Source organism: Trichosurus vulpecula, chromosome 4, assembly GCF_011100635.1.
Source record: "Trichosurus vulpecula isolate mTriVul1 chromosome 4, mTriVul1.pri, whole genome shotgun sequence".
Classification (NCBI taxonomy): Eukaryota; Metazoa; Chordata; class Mammalia; order Diprotodontia; family Phalangeridae; genus Trichosurus; species Trichosurus vulpecula.
The window spans coordinates 419,641,643-419,659,337 of NC_050576.1; the positions used below are offsets into that span (position 1 = coordinate 419,641,643).

Here is a 17,695-nt window from a genome sequence, read left to right on the forward strand (position 1 = left end):
TATAGTACCCATAACGTAGTAGGTGCTTAACAAACGCTGCTGGTTGGAAAGTTTTGCAGTAAATGGAGCTAGCTCACTGTCCTTTGTGAGGCATCTCTGATGAGAAATAAGGAGAGGATGTCTACAGTAGGGCCAATCAGGATCTTCTTTTTTTATTTTGTTAAATAGTTGTTTATTGGAAAAAGTGGACTGAGGAGTGGTCACTAGATTCCCCAGAGAGCAACAATACCACACAAGTTAGGAGTGATGGGAGAGGTCAGCACAAAGCTCTGGGATCTCAGCCTCTTTCTGGACTGTGAGGGATGGCCTAGAGTGTTAGGGCATACCCAGGTGGAAGACCTTGACTTAGTAGGTATGGTTAGAGACAAAGACTTGCTGGCTGCAGCTCCTGACTTTCTACTTGGAGTATACTTGCCTTGAGCAGCTTGGCTGTTAGCCATGGCCCACTTAATATAGTCCTCTTGGGCAGCCTGGACATTTTCCTTCTTTCCACCCCAGGACTGCAGGGCTCGGCCGTAAGAAAAGGTCAGGGCCCATGGCTTGTGCAAGGGGCAGGTGTTGACAGCATTCAGATCGATGGAGGCATCTTCTTCACTCTGACCCCCAGAAATTTGCAGTGACTGCAGGAGGCACAGTCTGGCGAAGGGCAGTTACATTTGCCATTGCGATCTCCTCATGTGAATACTTCTGGGTACAGGCATGGCCGGGAGTGACCATGTTAGGCTTCATCAAGGTCCCTACATGGTGGTCACTCAGAGCTTTGTAGACAGCAGCCAGGACCTTCTCAGTGACATACTGACAACACTTCAGATCATGTTCTCCATCAGGGAGGATTTCTGACTTCACGATGTTGACGATGCCATTCTGCTGGCAAATGCTGGCATATCGGGCTGGCACATTGGCATTCTCCATGATGGCAAGTGGAGAAGGTATATTATCCCCAATACTCAGTATACAATCCCACTCGGCAAAGTCAGCTCCATCCTTCTTATACCAGGCACAGCGCTCACTCAGCCCATCCAGAACTTGGGTGGTAGTCTCGCCATTGGTCCCTGCCAGAGGCACTATACCTTTGTCCACCTTGATGCCCACAATGCCACCCTTTGCCTTTATGACTTTGAGGAAGGGATGTCCATCATCAGCTTTCTGTTAGAGCATCTCATGGAAAAGGATAACATCTCCAATACAGGAGTGCACTCGATCGTCTGCTGTCAGAAGCAACTGCCTATAGAGGCATCGATTTTCCTCTGTGTTCTCAGTTCCAATGGACGGCAGCCTCTTTGCAATGCTATCAGTGGATTCATCTGCTGCCAAGATTCCCTTGCCCGAAGCAACAATTTGGTGAGCTGTATCAGACAGTCCTTTCTTTTGCTCCGGTGTCAATGCTGGGTATTGGCAAGGCATGTTTTCCTTGGCTGTGCTGGTAGTTTCCGGCAGAAAGCAGACCACTTATGGTCGAGAACCGAACTTCTGCCAATCGGGATCTTCTAAAAGACCAGCTATTGATGGTATATTCCTATGTCATTCTATCCACCTAAAAGCATATAGAAAATTGTGTCCTTTTTCTAAAATGATCTTGTTATGACTTAGTCATATTCTTTAGAACTCTTGTTAAAATCAAGTAATTTGAGCTTCTTTTGAAACATAGTCTCACTGGTAACATGATTACAAAACTGGGAAATCTGAATTTACCAGGGTCCATGGCCTCAAAACTTTCACCTAGTCCAAGTAATCATAGGTACAAAAAATAAGTGTAATATGATATAAAAATCAGTCAACCAGCATCTCCTACTATGTTCTGGACACTGTGCTAGCTTAAAAAGTGCACTGAGACTTTTTAGACACCCTGTATGTATTCACCTCTGTGTGTATGTGCGTATATGTGTATTTGTACATCTTTATGTATATACAGCTATACATACACATACATACATATAGTTATTTGAAGGATAGGAAATGCTTCTTGTAAAAAATTTTACCAAGCTAAGTCTTGAAGAAATGAGGATGTCTAAATGATGAGAAGTGAGACAATAATATATTCCAGGGATTAGGATGCCTTTGCAAGGATATAGAGATAGGTGAGTGTCATGCAAGAATACTAAGAAGGCAGGTTTGATGGCTGGAGAGGTCAGTTGGGGTCAAATTGAGGAAGACTTTAAATGTCAAATATAGATGAAAGACTTTGAAGCCATGTAAAATGAGAATTGGCTGAAGATATTAGGCAAGTTTATTCTAGAGAAGAAAAGACAGAGGGGATACAAGAGTTGTTTTCAAGTATTTGAAAGACTATTATGTGGAAGAGGAATTAGACTTGCTCTGTTTGGCCTCAGAGTAAACTAGGAGCAGTAGGAAGAAGTTGCAAAGAAACAAATTTAGGTTTCTTGTCATAGGAAACTTCCTAACAATTTCAGATAACCAAAAGTGGAATGGGCTGTCTCAAGAGATAGGGGGTTTACTCTCCTTAGAGGTCTTCAAACAGAGTAAAGAAAAACTAGTAAAGCAAATATATTATAATGAGTATTCCTTTTGTGTATTAGTGGAATTAGATGGCCTCTCCAGTCCAAAAATGATAATATTTGTCAATTGGATTTATAGCATGAGGGAGAGTAACAAGTTTAAGATGACATCGAGGCTGGTAAGGACTGGAAGGACAGTGATGCCTTTGACAGAAACAAGGATATTTCGAAGACAGCTGGATTTGGAGGTTAAAGACAACAAATTGTTTTGGATATAGAGAGCTTGAGATGCCTTTAGGATATCTAGTATGAAAGGTTCAACATGCATTTGATGATGAGGGACTGGAATTCAGAAGAGAGAACAGTGCTGGATATGTAAGTCTGGGAATCATCTGTGTTGAGAACGTCATAGGAGCTGTTGAGACTACCAAGAGGGGATAAAGAAGAAAGCTCAGGATGGAGCCTTGGGCCATGCATAAGGATGATGATCCAGCAAAAGAGACTGTGAAGAAGTCAGCGAAGAAAGCAGTGCCACAGAAACCAGAAGTAGCAAAAATATTCAGGAAGAGCGTGTAATCAACAGTGTCAAGTATTGCAAAGAAGTCAAGAAAGATAAAGATTGAAGAAAGGTAATCAGATCTGGCAATTAGAGTAGAATAAGTACATAAGAGAAGTAAATCAAAATATTGTGGGCTTTGACGAGGGAAGAGAATCACTTGCTAAATGAATTCATAATGGAACCAATTTTCTTCTGCATTGAAATTTTTAAAACTTTATTTGAATGAAATATATTTTGAACGTTTGGTCAATAATTTTCCCACAATTTCAAAATAAGTATCTTTTAAATCGAAGATAATCCCTACCCAACTTCCCTTTCACAGCTTATCTATCTTTCAGTGGAATCAACTGAAAGAAATTTCTATATATTTCTGTAGCTCCAATTTGGGGGAGGGGAAGAATTCCACCTCTTAGCACAGTTAGAAGGGGCAAGAAGATCTGGAGAGGGACACTGGAGGTGGGCATGGTTGAGGTGGATGAGAGTGAGAGAGTGGACAGAAAGAATGACAGAAGAGAGTGCTATCAGATTAGGCAGTCAGAGATTTAGTGACATGGGATAGAGAGAGTAAAAGGGGATAGGAGATTACTAACTATTAGGGAATTATTCCAAAATCACAATAGATGGCAGCCCCTCTGCTCATGAAACAGGTGAGCAGAATGTGCTGCATCACAGTTCTGCCTCCAGTCTCTCCAGTTGGTCATGGCAGAGTCTGTCTCTTTTTCAGTCCTCTGCAGAAGCCTCATCTTTTCTTTCAGTCTTCCACCTAGTTCAACATTCCCATCTTCTCATGGGCAGTTATCCTTTTAAACTGTGGTACCTAGACATTATTAGAGAAACAGTTTAATCAATGAAGAATAAAATTGGACAATTATCATCCCTGAACACCATAGCCAAAGATCACTCTAGATTTTTTTTTGCAACCATGTAACAATGTTGATATTTAGTGAGTCTGCAATCAACTAAAATATTTAAATTTTTTTCATATGAACTACTATTAGACCAGTTCTTTCCAACACATATTTGTGCAGTAGATATTTTTAGCCCAAATGCAGAACATTTTATTTTCCTTATTAAATGTAATCTTACTTTTGAACTCCCCATTCTAATCTGTTGAGTTATGAATCTTGATTCTGTCAACACTATTAAAAGCATTCATAGCAATTTCTGAATGTAACCTTCAGAGTATTGATTATTTAATTCTTTGAATTTTTGTGATTGATTGACTTCTCGCTACCATTAGGGACTTTTTAATGGCAGTTAACATCAATAGTTCGTTCTTGATCCTCTACTCATTCTGCCTGTGTTTTTTACAGATAATTTTTTTCCTTTTTATTTCTTCCACTTACTACTTGTTTTTTTTTTTCCCCTTGGCCTATATAAAGAACTCTTCTTTCATCTCCAGGACTCCTTCCCTTCACTCTATGCTCTAAAGTTTCTTTTATTTCCTTCCTAAATTTCCTTCCTGAATCTATTAATTAAATAGATTTAATTGCTTTTCATTGCAACTGGGGTCAAACTGAAACTTGAATTTCCTAGACTTCCCAGTTTTCCATCAGTTTATGCTATCCTGTTTTTGCTAGCTTCATCATTCCCTCTCTTGTCAGGTGAATTTATTTACTGTTACTCCTAACCATTCATCTGTCCTACTCAATATGGTCCATCCCTTAGAGAAGAGCATTCTGTATCAAATTAAGTATTGCGGACAATATTTAACTTTTAACCTCTTTTCTCTATTTTGGACTATCATAAAATAAAAAAATAACATAAAATCTGGTATTGATTCAAATTAGCTTCGCTATTGTTGCTCCTGACAATTTTACATTAGCTTTTAGAATTACAAATTCATCTTTCCCTCGTCTTACAGGATAGAGGTTTGGAGATGCTTGGATTCAGAAATCTTTATGACGGAATGTAAACTCAAATAGCCTTTGGACTGATTCATTAAACCTGAGCGATTAGACTAATTAAAACTTGGAGCATGTGGTGTCATTGAACATTTGATCTTTTAAGAAATTTGAATGAAGTTGAAATACAGTCACCTTTGAGCTGAATTTAAATGTTTTCCCTGCCCTCTCATAAATAGCTGGTGATAGTTTGTGATCATCTCTCTGAAGAGCTTTGATCTAGCTCTCCCAGACTCGAGGCTCTCTATGGGTCTGTATCCACCCCAAACTACATCTCATGAGACCCTAGCCATGGATTCGCTTCTTCCTTAGTCAGATGACTCGGTTAATTATAAATAGTCATTTAAGGAAATAATCTAGTAAGGAAAGTTGTGTAATTAGATGCCAAAGTATACGTAATCTATTGGAGTAAAAGCGTGTTAAAGTGAACACAATCTTATTGTTATTGAGACTATCTAGAGCTGTCAGGCTTGATTGACACGTCGATTACTTTTGTTGACCTGGTTTTATTTTCCTCCTTTTTTATTCATTGTTACAAATGATGATTCTGAGCAGGGAGGAAAAGGATTCATCAGAAATGAAGGTGATAACCATCGCCTAGTAAGAAAAGCTGCAATAGAACATTATTACCACATACAGAGGGTACACTCTCCCCCAAAACACACACACACACACACAACACAAGTGTGGAAGGATGAATGCTCCTAAGAATCACACATGACAAGTATGTTTATACAAAATATGTGTCGCCTGAATACATGCTTTGAAGTTTCCCCTGTAATCTTAACATGGCTGCAAGGCCCCAGAGATTCTATTGGAAATTTTTCCGCTGGTCTCAGAGGGTCTCGTGGCTGGTCAGGTGGCTGGTGCCTTTGACTTTTGGATATGCAGTCTCTGCTGAATGTTTCTCCCTTCAATTACAGCTTCTGAAGGTCCTTCCAAAGACTCCTTCCTTGTCCTTAATCTTTCATGTATACTTGCCAAGCTCTGTCACTTTGCTTTTGCAATATGGATTTTTTTTTCTGTCCTCTTATTTCAATTCCCACCGATAGCATTCTATTCCAATCTTTCATTACTTCTTTCCTGGACTTCTGCAAAAGCCACCCAAATGATTCCAACTCTTTCAATACATTTTCTTCATAATGTTACTAGACTCATTGTCCATAGGCCCACAAATAACCATGCTACACCACTGCTTAAAAATATGTCAATGTATCCTAATTGTTTATACAATAGAATCAAAACTGTAACCTAGTTTTAAACACCAGAAATAATTTGGCATTGGCTTGCCTTGGCAGACTTACTTCACACTCATGCCTGTAAAATATTCAACACTCCAACTAAACTGGATTGTTCTGTCAAGAACTTGTCCCTCTATCCCACTTCCTGCCTTCCTTTACACCATTCCCAAGGCTTTGAATGCGCTTTCCCCCCATTTCTACTGATTAAACTCCTGTTCTCCCAGACCCAGTTTAAGTGCTACATCTTCCATGAGACCTTCCTTGACTGACCCTCCTAGTCACAAGTTATGTTTCCCTCCCCAGAACTCTAATATCACTTCATTTGTGCCTCTTCTCTGTTGACAATGACATCTTTTATATTATAGCTACTTAAGGAAATGTCTTACTTCCTCTGTAGATTTGCAGGCTCCTTGAGAGTAAACCTTATCTGCCTTATTTCTCTTTGTCTCTCCTTCTAGATCAGATTGAATAACCATGATTTCCACATGATCAGTACTTAGTAAGTGTTTGTTGATTGGAGTTTTAAGCCTTTTATTTGGAGTATCCTATAGCTCATATAGGAATATACTAGAAATAAACATTTTAAAACAGTACTGTGACTTGATGTAATTGCAAGGTTGATTTAATTTAAGGATTCTTACAAAAAGATAAAAGAATCTGCAAGAGTGGGCAATGCACAAGATTTAGGGATTTCAAAAATATTGTTAGGTTATGTTATCTTTAAAAAGAGTTGATACACATAATGTAAACACTGTCATTAGCTCCATCTACATGATACAAAGCAGGAACTTTGGATTTAATAACAGAAACAAAAATGTTGTGGTCCAGTAAAATGAATGTGCTTTGTTATCCCCAAAGCACTGCCATAACGATGATAACACATATAAGATAAGACAATAAGATAAGACAATAAGATAAGACAATAACGATGCACCATTGACCGGTCACATAGAGCCTACTATGTAGTAGGCGTGGTGCTAAGCCCTTTATAAGCATTGCCTCATTTGACCCTCAGGATAACCCTGGGAGATAGGTGCTATTATTATCACCATCATATGGATTGGGAAACACAGGCAAACAGAGCTTAAATGATTTGCCCAGGATCTCAGAGCTAGCAAGGTTTTTCTGACTCCAGGCCCAGCACTCTATCTAGTGTGCCACCTAGCTGCCTATTTATGTTGTATGCATGTGTATGTATGTGTGTATGCATACACGCGTATATGTATGTATAAATATATGCATATGTATGTGTATGGATACAAAGACAATTACAGCCTATCAGGGGAGACAAGATTTACATATGTAAGAATGTGTGTGTGTGTGTGTACATACACATAAACACAGAGAGCAAAAATATATTTATATATGCTGTGTGTATACACACATATGCATTGTATATTCATATATGTATGACTTGCCCCCTTGATAGACTGTAAGAAGCTTGACCTTGACGACAAAGACAGTTTCATTTCATTGCCTTCATGTCCTCAGTATAGTACTTGGGCATATGCTAGATATAGTTTAAAAATGTTTTTAATTGGCTCATTAATTATAGCCATTAATACATTTCTTTTGGTAATATATGACTAAAACACATTTATGTAGCCTAATAAGTATTTGGTTGATCTCTTTGTGTCTAAGCTACTATTCCCATTTATTAAATGAAGCTCCTTGAGCAATCTCTCCTTCTTCCTGTGGAATACAGCTAAATACATTTATCTGAGAAAAAGAATCTGATAGAAACTTTACGCTGTGAAAACTGCCTTTTCTCACCAGATTGTGATAACAGAGTTTGATATAGATTAAAGCTGCAAGTTTAGTGGATGAAGATCTCCTGCCAGATGGCTCAAATATCCATTGTGTATATAGCTCTCTGTGATAATCACAGAGGAATGATTCCCAAAGCAGTTTAGATGAGCAATGGATTATTCCCTTGATGCTATTCTCCATGTTTTCTCTTTGAAGTCAGAAGGAATTCTGAAGACAAAGCAATCTAGAAATCGGTTCCTATGTTCTTAAGCTTTTTGTGATGTTTCAGCCTCAAATTTTAGGGTAGTCATCTGTAGACACCTCACCACATGCTGGCTAAGGAAGCTCAGTAATTGTGAAATTACTGAGAAGTAATGACTATTTGGCTTTGGGCTATTGACATTTTATTACATTGTTGGTTTGATTCTATTACAGTTTATCCTGGAACATATATTTGTTTTATCTGAAAGCAGAAATTGTTTTGCATAAATATGAAAATTACTCCCAAACAAAAAGGCCATAATTTGGATGAAAATTACCTGAAGCATAATTTTCTAAGACTGCTTCTATTTTAACCTAGTCACCTAGTCTGCCTTAGCAGTTAGCAGACTGCCTTCTCTCTCTGCCTAGCCTCTTAGTGCCTACAAAAAGCCACTCCTCACAAGTCTATACTTCACATTTTCCTCTGGTTTATATCATAAAACATCATATTAGAGAATACATATATATGTACACACACATATATGTGGAGAGAAAGAGAGAGGGGGAGAGAGAGAGAGAGGGAGAGAGAGAGAAAGAGAGAGAGAGAGACTGAATAGTGTTACTTAGGTGGATTGCTATGCAACGATGTCACCTCAAAATGCTTTCTATTTATCTCCATTTACTAGCTGAATCATCCTTATTCCCTCCAAGCAGAATTTAAAATCCTTGAGTATAGAGACTAGTTGGTTTTATCTTTCTATTTCCAGGACCTATTACAGTGCTCTGAACCTTAACAAATGTTGAATCCTTAATTTAACTCACATGGTTGAGTTCTGGTGGCTGAAAAGTTTAATATTTGCACAATATCTCATATCGCTTAGAATTCCATAAGCTTTTTAAACAGGTCAAAGATCTATTATATAGTAGATTGAAGGATTATTTGATCATAGATCTAGAACTTGAAGTGATCTCAGAGGCCTTCTAGTCCAAACTCGCGTTTTGTAGATGAGGAAGTGAGGCCCAGAGAAGTTAGTAGAACTTGGTCGAAGTAGGATGTATTAAATGAAAGACTCAGGATTTGAATCCAAGTCCTTTGACAAATTCAGCAGTATATCTCACTGACTTAAAGTCCGAGAGTTGCCTGAGAAACATAGTGAATAACCCAGGATCCCACACAGACATTAAAGGACTCAGACTCACCTCTTCCTTGCTCTAAACCCAACATTTTGCCTGCTCTTTCAGCCTGGCTCATATGGAAGGTAGCATAGAGCATTATGCTCTAGTTACAGCCCCTCATTTGTAAAGTCCGTCAGATTTTGAAGCAGTACCCTGTGAATTAGATGGAAATCCAAATAGTTGTTTCAATGATTACATTTCAGGATGGTCTATTAGCTACTTTTCTTCATTAGAAGTTCTGAGAGATGCTGTATTACATAAAGCTGGATTATGGGGGAATACTTTTCAAAATTTCTTCTGGCTCCTTATTTGTGTTTGTTTCCCTTGTCCTACATCACTATGAGCCAGATGTTCAGGTAGCCTCCTTTCCTCCACTCTCATTATGGGTCTAGCCTCTTGCAGATTTCTCATGTGATTATAAAATAAATTACTATCTTTGATGGAGTAGATCCCTGTAACAATAACTTTAAAAAGGCTTTTTCAAATGTAATCCCAAGAATTTTAGAGTAAAATATTTCATTGGTCTTTTACATTCCTTCAATCTTGTTTAAATCCAACAACTGTTCTAAACATTGCATTGTTATTTTCTAGGAGTTAACATTATGGACTTTTTAAAATCCATAAGTCAGCAGAATCCAAGTTAATCCTATAACCAGATCCATTTAATACTAATATTTCAAGTTTATTTCATGCACGAATACCTTTTATCCCCAGTATTTTCTCTTTTTAGCAATCCAAATTTTGAATATCTGCCCATCTCTTCAAGACTGCCTTCTGTCTTAGTTACTGCTATAAGCTGGAAGAGAGAAATCAGAATACTGATAGCTCACTGAGTGGTTGTCCTATACTTTCTATGTGAAGATGATATCACTTACCCACTGACTGAGGACAAGAAGTCACTTTAAGTTGTTTTTCAACAGTGATGATGTATTTGGATTATTTATTTTGACTGTGATCTCATAGTGCAGGAAAGTCAGTCAATAAGTAGTAAGCTTCTACCATGTGCCAGGCATTGTGCTAAATGCTGGGAATATAAAGAAAGGCAAGAGACGATCCCTGCCATCCAAGAGCCCAAAGTCTAACCAAGGAGACCATGCCCACAAATGAGATATACAGATAGAAAAGTTGGAGGTAATCAAGAGATGGAATGCATTAGCATTAAAGGAGAATTTGGCCAGGCTGTTTACATGAGGTGCAATTTGGGCTGGAATTTGAAGGAAGGCAAGAAGTGGAGATGAGGAGGGAGAGAATTCCAAGAATGGAGGATAGCCAGAAAATGCATAGTGTCAAAAAATTGAGTACCTAGTTCAAAGAGTAGCAAGAAGTCCACTGTCACTGGGTTTCGGAGTACATGGGAATAAGCAAGATAAATATCAAACGAGGATTTTATATTTGATCATGGAGGTGATGAGTCCTTAGAGTTTATTGAATGGAAACATAGTCAGACTCGTGCTTTGGAAAAAGTCATTTTGCCAACTGAGTAGAAAATGAGGTAGAATTGGGAGTGATCAGAGTCAGGGAGACCAATCAAAAGCTATGAGGTAATGAAGGCCCACCCCAGGCTGCTGTCAGTGTCAGAAAAGAGAAGGGGGCACATAAAAAGGACGTTATGAAGGTAAAATCAACAGGACTTGGCCACAGACTGGATATGGAGGGTGAGAGAGAGGGAACAAGTAAGGAAAACACTTAACTTCCAAGCTCAGGTGCCTGGGAGGATATTGGCACCCTTGATGGTAATAGGATAATGCAGAAGAGGGAAGAGTTTGGGATGAAAGATAATGAATTCAGTTTTAGACATGTTGAGTTTAAGATATCAATGGATATCCAGTTTGAGATATCTAATAGGCAATTGAAGATGTGTGACTAGAAGTCAGGCCTAGACAAATAATTCTGAGAATCCTGTGCACAGTGGTAATAGTTGGATCTATGAGACTTGATGAGATCACCAAGTGAAATAGTACAGAGGGAGAAGAGAAGAGGACCTGGAACAGAGTTTTAAAGGACACTCACGGTTAACAAGAGTCACCTGGATGAAGATCCAGGAAAGGAGCTTGAGAAGGAATGGTCAAGGAGAACCAGGATAGTGTTATACTGTCTCCTACGAGAGCAGTGTCTTGAAAACCTAGAGAGAAGAGTGCATCGAGAAGGAGACTAATCAATAGAGTCAAAGCCTGCAGTGAGGTCAAGACGGATGGTGGTTGAGAAAAATACCATTACATTCTGTGATTAAGAGATCCTTGGTAACATTTTAGAGAAGTTTCAGTTGAAAGAAGAGATCAGAAAACAGATTTTAGAGAGTTGAGGAGAGAGTGAGAGGAAAAAAGGGAGAAGTATTAATTATAGATAGCCTTATAAAGGAATTAAACACAAAATGGAGAGGAAACATAGGATGATACCTAGGTGGGGATGGATGGATCAAGTGAAGGTTTTTTGAGGATGGGAAAGACATGGGCTGTAGGTGGTTGGGAAGCAGCCGATAGATCAGAAGAGATTGAAAATAAATGAGAGAAAGTAGTGACAGTAATCTGTGATGGTTGTCTGCTGGAGACGATGAGATGAAATGGGGTCACTTTGAAATAAAGTGGTTTCTCCTGACAAGGAGAAGGGATACCTTATCATGTGGGACAGGAAGGAAGGAGAAGATTGTGGCAGAAGGTGTCTGAGTGATGAAAGGAAGAAAGAGGAGAGTGCTCTCAGAAATGGCTTCAGTATTTTCAGTGAAAATTCAAAGTCGCACATTTGTGAGAACCAATTTTGCTATAGATTGGACTAAAGCTAACTACCATACAATGGTATTGAACCCATAACTTTAACCTAATTAGGACAGTGCCCAAAACAACTGAAATAACCAGTCATAGAAAACTTTAACAGAAAGTAAATAGTTTTAGCAGTTTGGAGTACCTTTGCACCAACATCCTGGTCCAAGATCCATAGTTTCTAAGCATACTTATTTTATGTTGCTAAGACCTCCAGTTATACCAGCTCATTAATGTCAGCATTCTGTGACTATGTCTAGGTTAACCTCTCATATAAACCAAGTCAGCAGCAATACAAAGATCTAAGACAATTCCAAAAGACTCCTGATGGAAAATGCTCTCCACATCCAGAGAAGGAACGATGGAGTCTGAAGGAAGATCCAAGCAGACTATTTTCTTTCTTTTCTTTCTCATGGTTTTTTCCTTTTGTTCTGATTCTTCTTTCACTACATGACATATGTGGAAATATGTTTAACATGATTGTACTTCTGTAGCCTTTATCAGATTGCATGCCATCTTGGGGAGAGGGGAAGGGAAGGAGAGAGAAAGAAAAAAATTGGAAATCAAAATCCTTTAAAAGTTGAAAACTCTCTTTACAAGTAATTGGAAAAAATAAAATACTATAGGGGAGGGGAGAGAATAACTAGTCAATTTAACCAAATTGGTTGTTTCAGTTAAACAAGTCATTTAAAGGTTGTTGTTTTGGCTTTTTTTGTGGGGGGGAGGGGTTCGTTCTGACTGCATAGGGTGGTTGGGTGCATTGACAGTTTTTGTGTTTATAGACCTACCTTAAGGTTCTGAAACAGGAAAGTGAGACTGCAGCTGCCTTCAACTACTGCTTTAAAATAATATCTGCAGTGTGATTTAGCTTCCAAGCACCTTCTGCACATACAAGAAGTATTTCTTAATATATTAAAGTTCTTAAATTTAAATCTGACCATATTTTTCCAGCTGCTAAATTTACAAGGCAAAAAAAAATCCTTGGTACATTTGGATTAGTTAACTATTTAAGTTTTTCTAAGAGGAGACCGTGAATGTAAAAGAAAAATCCAAGTTTAAGGTAATGTGGGTTTTAAAAAATATCTTTTTAGGGACTAAATCTTAAACTGAAAGACCTTCACAGTTTTGGTGATGGGGCAAAGTCCATGTTATATCTGTCATACTTTTATTGTATGTGATTGGCAGGTTTCAGTTGCATAATTCTGCTAATGACAAAAAAAAATTAAATTTCTTAAAGGGGAAGCAGTGGTGGGTTTGGAGGTCAGCTTGGCCATTTAATAGTTTTATGACCTTGACCAAGTCACTTTACCCTATGGGCCTCAATTTTCTTATACATGAAGTCAAAAGATTAAACTAGATGGCCTAAAATATCCCTTACAGTTCCACATCTACAGTTCTCCCTTCCACATTACATGCTTCCCCATTGCAGGTTTCAATATATCACGGGGTCGGCATAAGAAATTACTGTAAATGGTAACTTTGGGGGAGTTTTGTGGAAGCTGCAGACAACACACAAAGGGTAGCAGATGACGCAGAAGAAATTTAGAAACTCAGAAATTCTTAATCCAAATCTTAAAATAAGGTATACCCCATAAAAGAGAAAGAAAAAAATCCAGACTAAATTTTACATGGATTTTCCAGATTGTGGTGGGGGGGAGGAGAGGAGCAGGAAGAGGGAGGAGGTCCACCCGCCTCACCCCACTGCCCCACTCCATCCCCTGTAGCACCTCCTAACTCCCACAATGTGAAAGAGATAACTGTATCTGATCCTTTTTGTGTCTACATACTAGTGAGTTGCCTAGAGCCATGCAGATTGGCCTTTGTTTCTGGGAAAAGTTTGAAGTCATTAAAGTAAGTTTACAATTTCCTGAAAGCCAATTGAGCCTCAGTCCTACTGAATACTGGTACAAACTGATTGTCCATTTGTACCGTCCATTCTGCGCTCTACAAACTAGTTCTAATATATTTAGTAGTAACATGAAGTTTGGGGTTGTACAGCGGCCGTGTGGTATAGTGAGAGAAATGGTTATCAGAGTTAAAACCAGGTTCTAGGTCCCAGCGTGGATAATGACTAGCTCTTGACTTCAGAAAAGTCATTTAATCTTTCTAAGTCTCAATTCCCTCATCTGAAAAATGTAGGAGAATGTACTTGCCGCGTATGTCGCCATGTTATTTTAAGGATCAAAACATAGGAGTTCTATGAAAGCATTTGTAAACTCTAAAACTCTATCCTTTCCCCCTTTGGGGACCACAAGAATATTACTGTGAGCTTTCTGATTTATTTTGTTTGATATACAGTATTGTTCTGATTTATTTTGTTTGATATACAGTATTGTTCTGATTTATTTTGTTTGATATACAGTATTGTTCTGATTTATTTTGTTTGATATACAGCATTGTTCTGATTTATTTTTGTTTGATATACAGTATTGTTCTGATTTATTTTGTTTGATATACAGTATTGTTCTGATTTATTTTGTTTGATATACAGTATTGTTCTGATTTATTTTGTTTGATATACAGTATTGTTCTGATTTATTTTGTTTGATATACAGTATTGTTCTGATTTATTTTGTTTGATATACAGTATTGTTCTGATTTATTTTGTTTGATTGATATACAGTATTTAATCTGCTTGAAAATCTTGTGGCCCTGAATTTCACTGCTTTGTACTTTTAAATTAGTGAAATGCGATAACAATGATGTATTTTTCTAATGTCTCTGAGTATTCTGATTTGCTCACTGCAAACCATGCTGCAAATATACCGTACTGCCAAGCTATATGCTTATATGAGAACATGAATACTACAGACCCTCTGAACCCAAAGCAATTATGTCATGGTTGTGGTCGTTCTGGTCAAGACGCCGTCCCCAGAGTAGTTATTCTACTCTAAGAGCTCAGCTGAAACACGGAGGTTTGTGTCAGAGTTCAGTAACAGCGCCTATGTTACCCATTCAGTATGGTGCGTCATGGAAAGAGTCAGGAGATTGGGGTTTAGGGCCCCGTTTTGATGCAAAATAGCTCTATTACCTTGAGAAAAATCACTGAAGTTCTCCAGGCCCCAGTTCCATTCACTTGAACTGTTTAATCTAGAGAATGATTAGGATTAAAGTACTTCTCTGTCTCAGCCCTTCTCCTGCCAAAAAACTTTGTTCTCATCCTTTTTCTTTTCTTTTTTTACGTTCTCTCACTCGGCAAGATCATACAGTCTCAAAGAGATGACATTTGATTTTATCTTTCAAGGCCTGACCTCGATTCAGAGCTGCAAACCCATACTTTCAACTGATTACAGGATATAGCTCCTTATTATTCTAGTAGCATCTCAAATAAAACATGCCCCAAACCAAAATTATTATCCTTAACCCTGAGCGTTGCGTCTCAGTGCAAATCAACTCAATTTAATTCACCGTGCATCTATTTAGTTCCTACTCAGTGCAAGTCCTGCTCTAGGACCTAGGAATACAAAGCCAAAAACACAACAGTCGCTTCCCTGATTGCATCCACAGTCTGACTTCACAATTTCCGCTTTGAGTTAGACCGTTCATCACGACTTCCAGATTCACAATCTTGAGGTTATCTTTCACACTCGCTCATTTCACATATTTAGTCACTGACCGAGTCTTATCAATTTTATCCCTATGACAGATTCTTAGATATGTTCCTTCTGTTATATGCTTACTGCCACCATGCTAGTACAGGCTTGAATTACTGTTACCTGGAATATTCTAATAACCTCCTAACACATCTTCCCATGAGGTAATTTCACAATTTACTACAAAAATACCAATGGAGTTTATAGGAGATCCACAGAATTTTCCTTGAAGATATCTTTCATGTCCCTGCAGAGTCTTTTGTTCAGCAGGCACACACACGCACATACACACACACACACACATACACACACCCTTCAAGCTTGAAGATATCTTTCATGTCTCTGTGGAGTCTTCTGTATAGCCAGTCCCTTATGACACAGAGTCAAGGCCCTTCATCATCCTGGCTACCCTCTGCCCACTTTCTAGCATCTCAATGTCCTTATTAAACCATGGCTCCCAAAAATGTACATAGTGCTCCAGATGAGGTCTGAAAAGGCAAAGCGCAAGGGAGCCTCTGTGTAAGTGTCAGCTATGACCCTCTTAATGCAGCCCAAGATTGCATCAGCTTTTTTGGCTATCATATCTTATCACTGACTTGTATTGAACATGCAGTCAACTAAGATCCCCATTTTTCCTTTTTGAGAACAACTGCTATATAACCTTGACTGTCCTGTCTTAGACTTGTGAAATTGACTTTTCTTGTACCCAACTGTAAGACTTCACATGTATCGATCAATACATCTGTTGTAATCCTTCTTATTGTATTCAGTCCAGTGCTCTAACTTGTGATCCTTTTGGGTTCTGCCCCAGACATCCAGTTTGTTAGCTGTCTCTCCCAGTTTTGTGTCATCTTCAAACTTAGTAAGTATACCTTATCTAAGGCAGCAGTGTCAAACTCAAATAGAAACAGAACCCTACAGCTGCAAAACTACAAATTAACATTGTCTCTATTGCACTGTATTTTTTAAAAACACTTCCCACTTCCCAATTACACTTTAACCTGGTTCAGGCAGCACTGTGAGGGCCATAGTTTGACACCTCTAATCTAAGGTATTAATAACAAAATTAATAGCCAGAGGGCTAAGCCCAAATCCCTTGGATAGTCCACTAGAGCCATGATTTCAAATTGACATAGCTCCTTTAACTATTTGACAAGTTCAGTCACCTGACTCATTCAGAAGGCTCACGGTTATATCCTCACCAAAACCTTATTTATATATATATATATATTTATATTTATATATAAACATTTCCACAAGAATAGTTTGAGATATTTCATGAAAGTTTTGCTAAAGCTAGATAAACTACATCTAAACCATTTCTTTCATCTGCTAATTTGGTAATCTCTTTTTTTAAATGTGAGGTTAGACAAATATAGCCTGTGTTATTTTTTATTTTTTTTTTTTTTGTTATAAAGCCATGCTGAATCTCTGTAATCGCTGCTTCCTCTCTGAACATTCGCAAACAATCTCTTTCAGGATCTATTCTGTAATTTGCCCAGAAATCAAAGTCAAGCTCACAACAGATAGATTATAGACTCTGTTCTCTTAGCTTTTAATAAAAATCAGTATAATATTTGCCCTTCTCCAAGCTTGTGATATTTCTTCCATTTCTCACAATCTCTCAAACATTATTACTAGTGAGTGCCTCAACAATCACAGCTTGCCGGTTCTTTTGGAGCCTATAATTCATCTGGGCCAGGTGACTTGAATTCATCAAGGAAAGCTAAGCTCTCTTTTATTATTTTGTTACTTGTCTGGGTACCTATTTCCCGTTAGTCATTTTTGTTCTGTCATTTATTATTCAAGGGTCATTCACCTTGACAGATAAAGCAGAAGGAAACAAAGACAGATATGCTGTTATGTCTCTCCTTTCTTCAGGAATATTCAGGGGCTCCCTATTGCCTCCAGAAGAAAGTTCAGATTCTTTTGTCCAACACTCAGGACTCTCTTTTCTCACTGTATCTTATATCACTCTCCTTTCTCCAGGCACTCTGCAAACTTCCAACAACTGAAGTATTCTCCACTCACTGTACTTTGCTCACTCTTTCCTAGGCTTT

The 17,695-nt window shown here is 38.2% G+C and overlaps 1 pseudogene; it reads right to left on the minus strand.

Moving 5' to 3' along the window:
- Positions 1-203: 203 nt before the first annotated feature.
- Positions 204-1,404, minus strand: LOC118847362 (annotated as a pseudogene).
- Between the last annotated feature and the right edge of the window lie 16,291 nt (positions 1,405-17,695).